Source organism: Delphinus delphis, chromosome 17, assembly GCF_949987515.2.
Source record: "Delphinus delphis chromosome 17, mDelDel1.2, whole genome shotgun sequence".
Classification (NCBI taxonomy): domain Eukaryota; kingdom Metazoa; phylum Chordata; class Mammalia; order Artiodactyla; family Delphinidae; genus Delphinus; species Delphinus delphis.
In genome coordinates, this window is record NC_082699.1 from 9,820,450 (window position 1) to 9,837,770 (window position 17,321).

Below are 17,321 nucleotides of genomic sequence, written 5' to 3' on the forward strand. Positions count from 1 at the left end.
GCCCCTGCGAGACATCATTTGCAGTGTGTGATTCTTACAAGTTTTGGGGAGTTATTATCATTCATGCTCTTACTTAGGATTGCTTAGAGGTTAGAAGTCTATGTGATTCATTTTAAAAATAAACATTTGATTGGGAAACTGTGTTAGCCACAGTATAGCTGTAGACAGAGTTCAGTATGAGCAATACTGTGGATTGGAAACGAGGTTTCCCTGAATTGGAAACCTGTGAGGGAAGCAGCTAGAGAAAGGAAATGTTTGCTTATAATGATAGACTGTATGAAATTAATAGTCATCTTTATTTGTAAAAGGAGTGTTAAGCTCATGACAGACATTATTGTTTTAGCGGTCAACGCTAAGTGGAATCATGGAGTTTTGCAAAATGTAACAAGTGGACCTTCTAGAAAGAGTTTATGGGAAAGGATAAGAATAGAAGTGCATGTAGCTGTGCAGCTATACTGACTGAAGTCCTTCTTCGACTAATTACATGAATGTGTTATGTGATATTAAGGATTTGCTTATGCAGATGCCTTCATATTCCCCAAGCACTTTCACATAGATGAGTCATAAATTCAACGGCCATTTATTGAACATCTGTTATGTACTGCATCTTTAACATATATTGTGACATTTAATCCCTTTAAGAACCCTGTAAACTTTAAATTACTTCCAGATCCAATTTTTAGATGAGATAAAGACACAGGGAGGAAATGATTTGCCCAAGGTCTTGACCTGGAAGAGGTACAGCCTGGTTTCAAACTCAAGTCTGACTGGTTCCCAGGGCGGATTCTGTTTTGTTTTGTTTTTGTCTTTTAATTGAAGTGTAGTTGATTTACAGTGCTGTGCCCATCTCTGCTGTACAGAAAAGTGATTCAGTTATACACATAGAGACATTCTTTTTTTATATTCTTTTCCCTTATGGTTTATCACAGGATATTGAGTATAGTTCCCTGTGCTCTACAGTAGGACCTTGTTGTTTGGACGGGTTCTGTTTTATTTTGTTTTTTAAGGACCCCACACTTTCTTAACTGGCCAGATTCTCTCAACAGCTTTGCTCAGTGGATAAGCCATTATTGTTGTTAACTCTAAAGCCTCTGTGGAGATAGACAACCTATTCTGGGTTTACGAGTAGATGATGGCAGAGTGAGGATTAGAACCCAAATTGCCTGACATACTGTATCATCTCTCGTGTAATGTTACAATCTACATTTACAGTTCTGGAGTATTTATACTTTTTTTTTTTTTTTTTTTTTTTTTTTGCTATTCAGTAACTTTGGAAGGGAATTCCTGGAAGTGAAATTCATTATCAGTGACTGGAATTCTAGTTTTAATTCTACTACTTTTCTCTCTGTAACCCTTACTCTTGTTCTTTATAATGTAGGAGGCTGTGATACTTATTGTGCTTAAACAGTGAGGTAGATATAGACCATTGTATTAGGCCCAAGTTAAGGAGAAAGGATGAGGATGGACAACCCCTTTAAAGAAATAGTTCTTACTTATTTTGAGGCAATAGGAATTTCTTGAATTTTTTTCCTGGACAGATAACTCCTAATGTGGAGTTGGGATGGGCTCTACAGGTGATAAAGTGTTTATTAAAACTATTTGCCAAAATCACACATTGAGTTTAGGAATCACTGTGTGTGTGTGTGTGTGTGTGTGTGTGTGTGTGTGTGTGAATTTCATTGGACTGCTTTTGGAAGTCCAGTGAATTGCTTTTCATTGGAAAAACAATTATTTCAATTATGAAGCTAGATAAAAATGCTATGTTTTATACGAATGTATCTTAGTTTAGAGGTGAATTAAAGCTACAATGGATGCTTTTTTGTTAGAAACAACAAATAGCACTTGATTTTTAATAAAAATTTTCTGAGAAAATTTTGCAGTGTTTTCAAGCAGGAAATAATGTAGCAACCAAGCCCTAAGAATATCCTCACTGTAAAATATTCAGAGTGTGCCCGAATACTGGCTTCTCGTAACTTAGTCCTTCACGATACTACCTACACCGTGTCACTGATGGACATGAAAAACGGTTTAAAAGCATAAGGAGAATATAAACCTTGCTCCGTATATTGACAAGTTCAGATGTTTTCTGGCAGCTGTGCATCTCCTAGGATTGCGAATAGGAACATTAGTGACTTGGGTTGGAAAAACAAGCCAATAGCAGCAAAACATTTTTCTTAAAAACGGTAGTTGATTGATCTAGAATAAGCTAAGTTTCTCAGAGCCTTTTTAGAAAGTACTTTTTATATTTATTGACTATAAACAGTACATGTTTTGCTTGTCTGCATAATATTTCAAATAGCCACTGAAGGATACGTATTTTTAAGGTTTATATTTGGGCTTCTGAGAGCTGCTCCAAATGATCATGTCTCTCTTCTTTGAAAGTGGCATTAAAATAAAGATATTTTCTCATCTGGCATATGTTGAGAGGAAGCACAGTCTCAGAACCAAGAAGTATGCTTCGGTGACGTGGGATGTGGAGGTGTATGCATGTACGTGGTTCATTAAAAGACCAAAACTTTAAGGGTGCAACTCAGAAGAAGCCTATTTTTCATCCCCATTGTCCCATCAAACATGCTGTGAGAGCTAGTCCCTTTCCTGCCCCTGGATGAAATTCTGTGCAGGTCTATTAGTTTTCTAGACTCGTTCAAATCACAAGTCTCTCAGGACTTCTAATTATAAAAGACGTCTTACTTTAATAGTGAAATTACCTAATCTATTGTAATGATGACGACTCAGAACTTTATCAGAGGTTACAGCTGTTTCCTCCTCCAGTTTGAGGTGTGGCTTATGGGAAGCTGCATGATGAAGTGGAAGTTGGGTGTCTCCTCCCTTTCTCTGTCTGGTACTCCTATTCTCCGTGGTAACCAGCCCCTCTTGGGACTGACTCTGGTTCTTCCAGGGTTGGAGCCAGAGGACGCAAGGTAAGAACCCTGGAAAGGCTTCCTTGACTTGTACCATCTGGAGGTGATGGTCTCTCAGTTTGGTGACTACTTCAAGAGGCAAAGTACGGGAATGCGTACATAGATCACTTCCTGGAATCCACAGAGACATCCCACAGCCATCTGTACTTCTTGGTCTTTCAACTCAAGGCTTTTAACACCTTGAAGGGGGTTGCTGTGCAGGGTCAGCCTGAAGGAGTGCTTGGTCATCTCCTTTACAAGTTCTGAGTAGTTAATCTAGCACCCCACTTTTTAATGAGAAGACGGGGTCCTTGGCATCTATCATCCTGTGCTCCGTTTTCTGGGCTTGAATCAAACCTGAGAGAGGAAGAACATCCTATTAATATTCTGTTACACACAAAAGCTGAGGTTGGCAGCTTGGCGCTCTGGAGAGCACTGGAATGATCTAGAAGTGGCCATGCCAGGCTCTGCACTCTTTAATCCTCCCAAGGCAGGCTAAGTAGGTACACACTGTCTTCATCCCTGTTTTACAGACAAGGAAACAAGACTGAAAGAAGTGACATAACTCTTTGGGGTCCACCAGCTGTAAGTGGGGGTGGATTAGGAACCACGGCACTGGTTGGAGTGTGGGAACTTTTAGAAATGTAAAATCTTGTGCCCCATCCCAGACCTACTTTACCCGAAACTCCAGGGAGGGATCCTGTGATGTGAATTTAACAAGTACCCCACGTGATGCTGGTCACAGGGTTCACATTTGAGAACCACGACAGTGCAGTATAGTCAGGGAAAACTGAATTCGAATCTTTGCTTTGGCACTGGTTATATACAGAGCTCATGGAAGTTGTATCAAGGCTATTGTTGAAATCCCTTAGCTTTCATCATAAGGAAGACTCATACTTGTGGAGTGTTACAACTGTTGTACGTGGTCCACACACAGTAGCTTAGCCTTTATGCGCTGCTGTCCCCAGTTTACAACCGAGGAACAATGGCAGAGGGCTTGGTGAGGCTGTCTGCTCTTGTTACATTTCTGGTGAGGAGCAGATCAAAGGCAGTTTGCAGAGCACCTGCTCGTACCACTAAGAGCACTGTCTTCTTAGAAGGAGAAGTCACCCCAGCTCTGATGACCTGACTGTATTTGGATCTATGCTGAAAGTAGCAACAGAGAATAATTGGACTACAGGTTCTTTTTTGGAGGTAAAACTTCAAACTGCCTCTCTCTTAAGACTTCTGAAAGGAGAAGCATGTTTCTTGTGAGAGAAACATTTATGGAGGTTTTCCATAACAAGAACTATTAATCCATTCTCTTAGATATTCTAAAATCTCTTCTGGGATTAAGCCAACACGTCATGTGAATTTGCGTGCTTGTAGATATACTTTCACTAAACTGCATTTTAGCATTGTGCCACTGACCTACGTTGAAGACTGTCACAAGAAACGGTACTATGAAATGCATTGTATTTACTCTAAGGATATTGCTAAGGAAATTTCCCACCTGTTGCTCAGAAACCTCTTTCTGAGAATCTACAGGAGATGTATTTTCAGTCATTAGTAGGAGGATAACATTTGCTTTTCCTGAGCATCTGATTCGTTTTTGTCTTGTAGACACAGAGACCCGTATAATGAGTCATACTTCTGCCTTTGCATTATGGGCTCAGTTGTGTCCCCCCCGACAAGTCGTATGTTGAAGTCTTAACACCCAGTACTTCAGAATGTGACTGTATTTGGAGAGAGGATCTTTATAGAGCTTATTAAGCGAAAATGACGTCATTAACATGGACCCTAATCCAATATGACTAATGTCTTTATACGAAGAGGAAATCAGGACACACAAAAGCACAGAGGGAAGAAGACAGCCATCTACAGGTCAAAGAAAGAGGCTTCAGGAAAAAAACCAGTCCTGGTGACACCTTGATCTTGGACTTCTGGCCACCAGAATTATAAGAAAATTGATTTCTGTTGTTTAAGCCACTGAGTTTGTGGTACTTTGGACTAGTTTTTTCACCAACCCATACTTGCTTCATCAAAGTAAAGTATGAGAGAGACCCTTAAGGTCCTGCCAGATGTAAGTGACGTTCACGGAGACCGTGGATTCTTGCATCTGTCTTAAGTCCCATCTGACCAAGGTGACATGCGCAAAGGAAAAACGTTCTACCCCCCAAATATTGAAGAACATGGTAAATTTCTTCTTGAGGGGCTGTAAGATAGATTACACTTTTCAACACAATACCAAAGTTTCTTCAATATCCTTTAGATGTCCCTACTGCTATAATCTCATTCACTATGCATCCCCTCCTCCTACCCTCCTCTGACATCATGCCCTTTCTTGTTTAGTCGGTGAAGGTCCTCTCAGTTTGTTTTTTCCTTCTCCCAACTTGTTACACTGGCACTGCAGCACAAACAGAATCTCTTTCAGGAGGTGAGGAAGGGCAAAGGTTTTGGGAGCTTATACTTGAATACATTTGTTTCTGTCAGGCAAGATGCTATACTTCCATATAGACATATAATACGACCTATGGGCTTTGTCCGAAGTGCGTTTTCAAGTGTGCAAGGGGGCAGGAACAAATGAAGCTGCCTCTGCTGCCCTGGGGCCAATTTGTACGAAGAGGCATTTAGAGTCTGTCTAATGATCTTGCTCTCAGAATCCAACAGAGCTGAGACTTACTGATTCACAACTCGAGACATCCGATTCTTGGTGTGATCTAGATGGGTGTCCCTGTTGACATGTGAGGACAGTTAACTCACCTGCTGGCCGTCATCGTGACATAAAATAAAATTCTTGGAGTTGAAGTGTAAAGTAATAGTTAAGAGCATGGACTTGGGGTATCACGGAACGGCATTCCAGTCCTGGCTCCCCATTTACTGGATTAGAGACCTAGGGCAATTGACTTAATTTTGATGAGGCTCAGCTTCTTCATTTATAACAAAGGGATGATAATGATGCCTCCCTGAAAGTGTTACAGAAACATGAAATAAGGTGTGTACGGAAAGAACCATTGAGATCGCTTTCCTTGGATCTACACGTGCCTTAACAGGGCCTGTAGGGTCTTGCAAGACCTGAATTCTGGTGGAGTCCAACCCTCTTCTCCTAACCCCCAATGCCCAACATGTTCTCTGCACACACTAGTTACATTTAATAATGTGTTGTGCATGGTGTCTGTATTATTCTCTGGGGATGCAGAGATGAAGAGACATAGTTCCTGGCGTGGAGGCACTCACATTTTATTAGGGAGCAAGAAACTCATAAACAAATTACCAATCCTAGCTGTTAAGCGTTAAATCAGTGGTTAAATTGTTAGGAGAAGGGAAAGGAGATAGCTTTCAATTTTGCTTGGATTGAAGGTGGGTGGGAATAAATACAGTCCATCTGGACAACTTACTGTTTGTCACAAGGTCATTAATACAATTCCCAAAATCTCTGCAAAGCGAGATTTATTCTACAGAAAGGGGTACGAGAAGATTGAGGAGAAGCAGCGTCACAGCCAAGCTGGGGACCCAACACAGAGCTGCTCCTTTTTACCTTCAGCAAATAAATTTCCCTCGGTGTCCCAACAAGAGGTTTCCCAGAGTAGGTGGAAGACATTCCCCATATCCCAGCTGTGCAGTCCCAATTTTATTTTATTAAATAATCAATATCAAAGGTCATGTCAAGTAGTTCTGAGCACTACATCACCATGACTCAACGCTGAGCAAGCGCTCTGCATTCTTTTTATGTAAGGTTTTCTTGTCACTGTGTTGCTGTGTACCAGCACTATGGCAAAGCTAGGTGTTCTCAGACGGAAGCAAGTGTTCTGCATCACTAGTGGGTGACGTTGGGCTTCATGGCTACACTGTTTACAGTGATGGCCCATCTTTCCTGCCTTAATACTTTAGCTCACTTTGTACCTTTCCCCTGGAATTCCCTTTCCACTTTCCCTCTCTTGAAGATCCAGTTCAAAAAATATTTGAGTACACACTCCCTTTCTCTGCAGTCTATTATAGGCACGAGGCAATGACTGTGTCTTGTGATCTTTGTGTCCCTAAAGTCCCTCATGTTCATTTGAGACTCCACGAGTGTTTGCAGAATAAATGATCTAGCACATGGATACAAGAGCTCTGAGACCCTGGTGAGACCCAGCTGGGATGCTTTCAGAGTTCTTTAGCATGGCATGTTAAAGGTTTGGACCAGAGTGGTTGCAGTGAGGAGGAAGAAATAATTGCTCACTTTTAATTCACGGAAGTTTCAGATAGTTGGTCACTAAACCAAACCTGAATTTTGGTTCTGATTTGATTCTTGAACATACGAAGGAAAAGCTGTTCGTCCACAAAGGCAGACCACCAGTTCCCTAGTTAATCAGACCCAATGCTATTGCTCAAGCAGATACGAATCAGAGTGGATTTCCAGGCAGTCTGGGAGCGGTGCGGTGGGGGGGAATTTAAGTAAATGATTTTGGATTAGTTGGGCGGGCTACATATATTTGAACAAGCATATCTTTAGATTCAATCCCAAAGAGAATATATAACATTTTAATCTCAGTTTAAAAGTAAGAAAGACACCATCACCACAAGATCCCAGTCTTAAAAAAGAAAGTATGTTCTCACCTGGCAGAGCTGTCATGAATAATTCCTGCCATTGGTACAGTGCACTGCTTCAAAAGCCACAGCATCTCACCTAAGATTCCAAATTTTTACTCTGTTGGTAAACCATATTGTCTCTTTTGGATGTTCATTAAAAAATCCTGGTTGTTCCACTGCAGTGAATACAGTAAAATAATGCTAATTTGGTAAGTGAGTCCTGAAGCTTCTAAACAATTAGGTGGTAACACAGAAATAGGAGATTTGAGGTTCATGTTTCTTTCCTGTAGTTGTGACATGAGGAGACGGAGTACAGAGAAAACAAAAATTGTTTGTTATGGAGCTATAAAAATGCGCCAAGTAAAATGTATACTTATCAAAATCATTTCAGTGAAGTCTCCACAATGAGGAAAGGTTTTTTTCCTTTTCTTTTTTTCCGTACCCTGCAGTTTCAGTCTTAAAACAAGAGGCAAAATACTATAAAGTTGATAAAAGGGGTTTATTCTCAAAAGAAAGTTTAGTGTACATTCTGGGATCAAAACAAAATCAACCCAAATTCTTATTTATTCTGTTGCACAAAAAAGTCAATATTCAAGTTGACAATATTCAGGCACTGTAAGATTTTCAAACACAAAATACTTCATTATATTTATAGCATAATTTTCTTAAAGAAGTGGGAAAAATAAATTCAAATTCAAATCAGGCAGATCTCAATAAAGCTTGAAATGAACAATTCTTACTGTTTAGTTATTGTTAAGAAAACCTTCCAGTTACTGTGACACTTTATGCCGTGAACCTTTTAGTTAATAAAAGTGTTTTTATTTCTAAGTACCAAATCATATATATGAGAATATATAAAACATATATATGACTATATATAAAACATATATAAATACTATATGCAACATTTATCAAGCAGATTGGTCACTGTGCTCTTGCTTTGGAAACCCTGAATTTTGGCAGAGTCGAGATGTTATATATACAACAGCTCTGAGAAGAGCCATATAATGGTACTTACAAAAAATATTTGACCTTTAGAGATGGTCGTACCAACGGCGTTAGTTAGAAGCATTAATGAATTGATTTGGAAGAGTTTGATTGCCTTCTCTGTGCCAGGCTCTATTGTACATGCTGGAGGCAGCAGTGCACAAAATAAGGAACTTATGCTCTACTGCTGATTCGTTTGGTTGTTTGATACCTAACATGAACACAGCAAGTCCCCTCCATACAAACCTTCAAGTTGCGAACTTTCAAAATGTGAACGTGCATTTGCCTGTGCAGTCACATAAGTTCACGTGTCTGGCGTTCACTGCCACGTGCGTGCATCCTCTACAAGTGGTTGTGCTTTTGTCTACTTTACTATATGGTACTGTGTAGAGCACAGTAGTACAGTATCTTTATTTCAAGCCCAGGATGTCCGGAAGCAAGCAGGAAAGCAGCGGTGATGTAGCTGGTCCTGCACTGTACTTCTCAAGTACTGTACTGTAAGATTTTAAATGTTTTCTTTATTTTTTGTGTTTGCTTTTTATGTATTATTTGTGTGAAAAGTATTATAAACCTATTACAATACAGTACTGTATAGCCGATTGTGTTAGTTGGGTACCTAGGCTAACTTTGTTGGACTTACTAACAAATTGGACTTACGAACGCACTCTAGGAACGGAACTCATTCGTGTGCAGTGGACTTACTGTACGGTTACATCGGAGGGAATCTGGATGACGTTCCATCTATTTCCCAAACCTATACTTTGTTTCACATTTACAGCTCTGAGTCTGTCTTGCAGAGCATGTGAAGAAACATTGAGCAATGTTCATACAGAGTGTGAAGAATGGGGATGTGGATAAATTTTCACGTCTAGAGATTTCCAGAAAAAAACCACTTCCTAATGTGCCTTTTACAAAGCAACAGTAACAATTGCAAGTTGATGCCAACAGGCACAAAAACATCTCTTACCATGATCTTCCATTAATAATACATTGTAATTGTGACTAGATAGGGCTTTACTGTTTACGAAGGGCATTTAGATGCATTCCTCCTTCTGTGAAGCAGCCAGGAAAGATGTTATCTCTATTATACAAATCTGGAAACTGAAGTTTCAGTGAATTTTCAAAGGTTACACAGTAAGTTGTATAACTAAGAATAGGACTCAAATCTTAGGGCAATTAAGCCACCTTCATTTCCTGGGCACCTTGATCTTACTCCTTTCATAGGCTTTGCTTGTTTAGCATGGGACTGTGGTCCCCGGCGATTTTACTTTCTGAAATTATTATGGTTAAAGTAGCGTGTGCTGTTTTGATAGATATTCTCATGTCCCGATGTTGAGAATTCTAGAAGCAGAGTCCTGAGCAATAATATAAAGAATTAGCTGAGTTACTGGAAGTTCTGGCATTTGAATTTGCGCTAATGCTCAGGTTCTGACCTATTTTATTCATTAACAAAATAGGTGTCAGATTTCATAAGAGTGGGACGATGAATTGTGAAAACTATTACCCTGGCCAAATTCCCGAGTGAGCATTCCTATCATGGCAATTTTCAAATGGACAAAGTCAATTCCTTAAAAAGGGAAATCAATACTTAGACAGTAGTTTCTTTGGCTCTCAAAACATTTGGATGGGTAACTCCATTCCCCTGGTGTGGGCCCTACATAGGAGAGTGCGTGTGGGGCAGTGCAGCATAACATTTTACCTGAAAGTTTTGCAGAAAGAATTAATGCTCAACTATTGATTGCCGTCATCAGATTTGAGAACATTTGACACACAAATACACACACACACACACACACACACACACACACACACAAGGCCTTTGAATTTTTAAGAACATGCCAAGCAAACAGTCTAGACTGAAGTTTCTCAACAATGACTTTTCTCATTCTGATATGATCATCTGGAATCGTGTGTGTGTGTGTGTGTGTGTGTGTGTGTGTGTGTGTGTGTGTGAATTTAACCCATGTTTAAAGGAATGCATATGCAGTACATGTGCAGTTTGGTTATTTGTGAATTTCTTCTATCCTATCACGATTTTACAGGATAAAAAAAATTTTTTTAAGTCCTTAGGAAATAAGATTGAACCAGCCGTGATGGTTCTTCTTTTAAAGTGAGGAGATCCATTTAAATCCAATGCCAAGAGCCAGTCTATTGCTAGTCTGAAGTCAGAAGGGGCATGCACAGGTGCCATCGCTTTTGGAGAAGTGCTTCGTATGCCATTCTTGCTTCACTATTTTCAAAATGCTTTCACAATTTTTAACTTGCTTGTTTTTCACAAAAATCCTGTATGTGTGTTGGAAGCGGGGGACTATAATTCTCACTTATAAGCAGAAACTGAAATTCAGAAAAGATAAGCATCAGTCCCAAGGAGGTTTTTGTATCCAAATTCAGTTCTTCTTGTCCCTATAGGCCTATTTTCTTTAGATACGGAAGTCTCCCCTTCCCTCCAGATTTTAGTGTTTTAGGCTAAAACACTAAGCGCATGTGGAGAGCCATTTTATATATTTTTCAATTTACCAAGATATGCTAAACATATTAAACGAACCCAGTCTTCCTGTTCAAAATGTATGAAATTTCTATTCCATTTTTAGGGTATCTGCACATAACTGACATATCTGTTTAAACTAAAAAATTGTTTCCTGTAATTTCCTTTTCTTCATGCATTTTTTTTCCTGAGCCGGTGTGTTTATTTTGTATTGTAAGTGTATTGTGTGATACGTACTACACATGGAAAAAAAGTCAATAGACTTAATTATGTTTATCTGAATATTTGATTAAATGAAGCAAAACAAAAAACCTTCAAGATTATCTTTTAAGAATTTTCAAGGTTGATTGGAACTATACCTCATTAATATTTTCCCTCATGTGAAAGTTATACAATTTATACAATTTTGCCACTTTGAAATCAGATTTCAATATCTGATTTTTAGGACAGTGCTACCAATAGGTTAATTGTGGAATCCTGGTATCCTACATTTAATCATAAACCAGACTCTATCAATTTTTGTCTTAGTAATGACTTTTTAATTTGTTCCCTCACTTCTTACTGCCATGGTTCAAGCTTTCCTTTCTCCGGACTGTTTCTAATAACTTTCTTCTCTGGGGCCTCTGCACCTCTAAGATTATTTCACTCCAGTCCCCTTCACATTGCTGCCATGATTATCTTTTTGAGAGACAAGTATGGCCATGTTGCATCTCAGCCAAAACCTCTACTGGATCTCTCTTGTCTTCAGCATAAGTTCAAGAATAATAAAATAATAACAGGAGCTAAGTGTTCCACAGAATCCTGTAACAAATTTGTAAAATGGTTATTGGCCATTCTAGTGGGTATAGTAGTATTTTATTTTGTGTTAATTCGTGTTTTCTTGACTACCTGTTATGTTGATAAGCTTTTCATGTGCTTATTTGCCATTCATCTATCTTCTTTGGTGAAATAGTTGTTCAGATCTTCTGACCTTTTAAAAAAGTTCGGTTGGCAGACATCGTTTTTGATGGTACCCAAATAAGAGCATTTCCTTTAAAATCAGGAATAAGGCAAAGATGCTCACTAGCATTGATTCTATTCATCATTGTATTGGAAGAGCTGCTCAGTGCTAGGTATATACATGGCTCCTGGACATGTGATAGAAGCAGAAATAGGAAAAATTTGGACCATTAAATAAATGGTGTGAGATAATCAATTATCCATTTGAAAAAAAATAACTTGAATTGCTGCCTCATCCCTTACTCTAAAATCAATACTAGGTAGATTAAAAATTTGGAAAAACATTTTTCTTAATAATGGAAAGGGAAAGGTTTTTCTTTCTAAAAACAATAAAAACTTAAATGCTGTTAGTTTTAAAACATAAAATAACAATTACATAAAATTAAAAACAAATTTATTAAACAAATGCTGTAAACAAAGTCACACTGGGAAATATATTTGTGATATGTAAGATACAGGACTTTTAACTTTCTTAATATGTAATAATCCTTCAAATCAATAATAAAAAACCTAATTTTAAAATGGGCAGAATATAGTTAATAGAGAGTAATATGGTTATTTTATAAATATAAAAGAGACATTACCTCACTCATAATGAAATAAATCTAGGAGATGCTTATTACAAAGAGTTTGCAAGGATCAAATATTTTGATACTACACTGTATAGACACAGGATGGGGCAATAATCACTCATACACTTTTAGTGGAACTGCAAATTGGTATAAAGTTTTTTGAGGATGATTTGGTATTATCCAAATTTTAAATCTATGTGTTTTTGACAAGAAAATTCCATTTCTAAGAATTTATTATACAGACATATTTTCATGTGTTCCTAAGAATATATGTATAAGTTAGCAGTACTTTTGCAATAACAAAAGAATGGGTACAATGTAATTGTTGATCAATAGGTAATTGATTAAATATGATAAACCCAGTGGAATACTGTGAGGAGATTCAAATCTGTTAAAACAATGAGGGAGATTCAAATATGACGATGAAGAAAAATTCTCCAAGAAATATTATTAAATAAACAAAATAAGATGCAAGGTAATATATAAAATATATCCTTTTGGAAATACTGATATGTGCATTCAAATTTTTCTGAAAGGATGCACCAAGAATCTATTACTAGTGATTGAGTCTACATAAGGGGAAGTGGATTGGAGAGGGGAAAATGATTTACTTTTTACAGTATCTGTAGTACTCCCTAACTTTTAAAAAAGTCATGTTTATGTATTACTGAAATTTCTAGATGAAAAATTAAATATTTTAAAATATATTATAGAAAAATAAGAAAGTATTTGGGCATCTGTTTGATGATGGGACTTAAGAGATGACTTCATGGTTTATCTACCTCCTGGAGATTCTCTGGGTCTCTGCTTCAAACATGAACTGACTGAGATTTAGGGACCTCTCCTTTGGTTTACTCGTCTTGTTTCCATCCATAGGACAATGTCCCACATCACCAGCCTTTCTTTGCTCTCAAATTTTTGTGATTTCCTGGCTTTCGGCCTAGATCTTGCCTATCTCGTGACTTCTTGTTTCCAGGTGCTCCTTGCTTTTCCTGCCCATGTGGTTCTTCTCTGGTTTGTTGTTGAGCCATATGAATCACATGCTTTCCTAGACTCCCAACTACTTGCCCAGTTCTTGACCATGTCCTCTGATTGGATTGCACAGGGGCTTGAACTGGATATCAGGGGAACCCTCCTGCATGCTCTCCTGGATTCTTCATGTTGGACTACAATGGACCATGTCACTCTGCTCTTTGAATGTTAAGGTTATAGTTAGGGGTTGAAGATTCTCTGCTACATCTTTTCCCATGATAATTGATGATAACAGTTAAGAATGAGCATTATTCTTGACAATGTCAAACTTTACCTCAGTCCCTTGCTCCTAGAAAGCAGCAATAGTTAAGAAATCCCAGTTGGGAATCAACATGGTGGCGTGGGAAGACGCCGAGTTAGTGTCTCCCCACAACTAGGGTGTCTGTCGGCCGCTGGTGGGGGACCCTGACACCCAAGGAGACAGGAGTGACCCCCAAATGAACTGCCGGGGGTCGGGCTGAAGCTCCTGCGGTGGGAGCTCTGTGTCAGAACCACTGGACTAACAGAGAACCTCAGACCCCAGGGAATATTCACTGGAGTGAGGTCTCACAGAGGTCTTCATCTCAGCACCAAGACCCAGCTCTACCCAACAGCCTACAAATTCCAGTGTTGGAAGCCTCAGGCCACACAACCAGTAAGACAAGAACACAATCCCACTCATAAAAAAAAAAAAAAATGAGACGGCAAAAAAAATGTCACAAATGAAGGAGCAAGGTAAAAACCTACAAGACTAAATAAATGAAGAAGAAATAGGCAATCTACCTGAAAAAGAATTCAGAGTGATGATAGTAAAGATGATCCAGAATCTCGGAAATAGAATGGATGCACGGATTGAGAAAATACAAGAAATGTTTAACAAGGATCTAGAAGAACTAAAGAACAAGCAAACAGAGCTGAACAACACAATAACTGAAATGCACACTGGAAGGAATCAATAACAAAATAACTGAGGCAGAGGAACGGATAAGTGACCTGGAAGACAAAATGGTGGAAATAACTGCCAAGGAGCAGAAAAAAGAATGAAAAGAATTGAGGACAATCTCAGAGACCTCGGGACGACACTAAACGCACCAACATTCGAATTATAGGGGCCCCAGAAGAAGAAGAGAAAAAGAAAGGGTCTGAGAAAATATTTGAAAAGATTATAGTCGAAAACTTCCCTAACGTGGGAAAGGAAGTAGTCACCCAAGTCCAGGAAGCACAGAGTCCCATACAGGATAAACCCTAGGAAAAACACACCAAGACACACATTAATCAAACTAACAAAAATTAAATTCAAAGAAAAAATATTAAAAGCAGCAAGGGAAAAACAAAAATAACATAGCAAAGGAATCCCCATAAGTTTATGAGCTGATTTTTCAGCAGAAACTCTGCCGGCCAGAAGGGAGTGGCAGGGTATACTTAAAGTGATGAAAGAGAAAAACCTACAGCCAAGATTACTGTACCCAGAAAGGATTTCATTCAGAGTCAACAGAGAAATCAAAAGCATTTCAGACAAGCAAAAGCTAAGGGAATTCAGCACCACCAAACCAGCTCTACAACAAATGCTAAAGAAACTTTTCTAGGTGGAACACACAAGAGAAGAAAAAGACCCACAAAAACAAACCCAAAACAATTAAGAAGATGGTAATAGGAACATACATATCGATAATAACCTTGAATGTAAATGGATTAAATGTCCCAATGGAAAGACACAGACTAGCTAAATGGATACAAAAACAAGACCCATATATATGCTGTCTACAAGGGACCCACTTCAGACCTAGGGACACATACAGACTGAAAGTGAAGGGATGGAGAAACATATTACATGCAAATGGAAATCAAAAGAAAGCTGGAGTAGCAATACTCGTATCCGATAAAAGAGACTTTAAAATAAAGACTGTTACAAGAGATGCGGAGGGACACACATAATGATCAAAGGATCAATCGAGGAGAAGATACAGGGCTTCCCTGGTGGCGCAGTGGTTGAGAGTCTGCCTGCCGATGCAGGGGACACGGGTTCGTGCCCCAGTCCGGGAAGATCTCAAGTGCGGCGGAGCGGCTGGGCCCGTGAGCCATGGCCGCTGAGCCTGCGCGTCCGGAGCCTGTGCTCTGCAACGGGAGAGGCCACAACAGTGAGAGGCCCGCATACCGCAAAACAAAAAAAGAATGGACTAAGGGCTTGAGTAGATATTTCTCCAAAGAAGATATAGAAATAGCCATCAAGCGCCAGAAAAGATGCTCAACATCACTGATCATTAGGGAAATGGAAATCTAAACCATGATGAGATACCACCTCACACCCATTAGGATGGCAGCTTTCAAACCCCAGAAAATAACAAGTGTTGGTGAAGATGTGGAGAAATTGAAACTGACAAAGAGCCTCTCCTTGACTGAAATCAGCCTCCTCTGAAGCCTCTACTCAACTAGGCTCCAGCTTTTGAGTTTCTGTGTTTATCTCTGCACTGTCCAGTTTTAGCAAGAATCCTGTTAAATCAGTTAAGTTGGAATCTCCCACCCTTGATATCTGATCACCCTCAATATCTGATCAAATTTCTTAACCCCCGTGATTTCCCAGGTGATATCTGAAAACCCTGGCCAGCTTTCAGCAAGAACCGTGTCGAGTCAGTTTGGCCAGAATCTCCCTTTGTCCTGCTGTTTCCTCTTAGTAATTTTCCATTTACTGACCCCACCCTGCTCCTTGGCTGTGAATCCCCACTTGTACCTATTGTATTTAGAATTAAGCCCAGTTCTGTACTGAGGTCTCTTTTTCCCCCATTGTGATAGCTCCCAAATAAAATATATTTTTACCACTTTAACTGTTAGCAGGCTGTTTTTCTTTAGTAGAACCCTGGTGCACTGCTGATGAGAAAGTAAAATGGTGCAGCCATTATGAGAAATGGTATGGCAGTTCCTCAAAAAGTTAAAAATAGAATTACCGTATGATTCAGGAATTTCACTTCTGGGTATACCTCCAAGAGAATTGAAAGTACAGTCTCTAAGAAATATTTATTGTATACACCCATGTTCATAGCAGCATTATTCACCGTAGTCAAAAGGGGGATGCAACTCAAATGTCCATTAATGGATGAAGGTATAAACAGAAAGTGGTATATACGTATAATGGATCATTATTCAAGCTTTAACTAGTAAGGATTTGTGACACATGCTACATCATGGATAAATCTTGAGAACATCATGCTAGGTTAAATAAGCCAGTTATAAAAAAACAAATACCGTATAATTCCACTTATTCAAGTACCTATAGTAGTCAAATTTATAGACAGAAAGTAGAATGATGGCTTCCAGGGGCTGGGGGAGGGAGGTACTGGGAGTTATTGTTCAATGGGTATAAAATTTCAGTTTCAACAGATGAAAAGAGTTTTGGAAATTGGTTGCACAATAATTTGAATGTACTTAACACGACTGAACCGTACACATAAAAATGTTTAAGATGGTAAATTTCATGTTATGTGTATTTACCACAATGAAAAAATTTTAAAAAAAAAGAGAAGAAAAGAAAAAGAAATGTCTCTATCTTTTTGCATTCCTGAGGTTGCTGCAAAGAATCCTCCTCCTTCATAAGACTTAGATAAGCGAAGGGATGATCTCATTGTTTCTCTATGACAAAGACCAACGTAGATCTTCCAAATACCTATTCTTTATCTTATAAATGATTAGCTAAGGATTTGTCCCCACTGATCAATCTGGACAAAATACTTGTCAACTTGATCAAACTTTAGCCAGGCTTCTCCCCTCTCTACAAGCCCCTAGAGCTTGGCCTGCCCTTGAGCTTAAACAAGCATTGGAAAT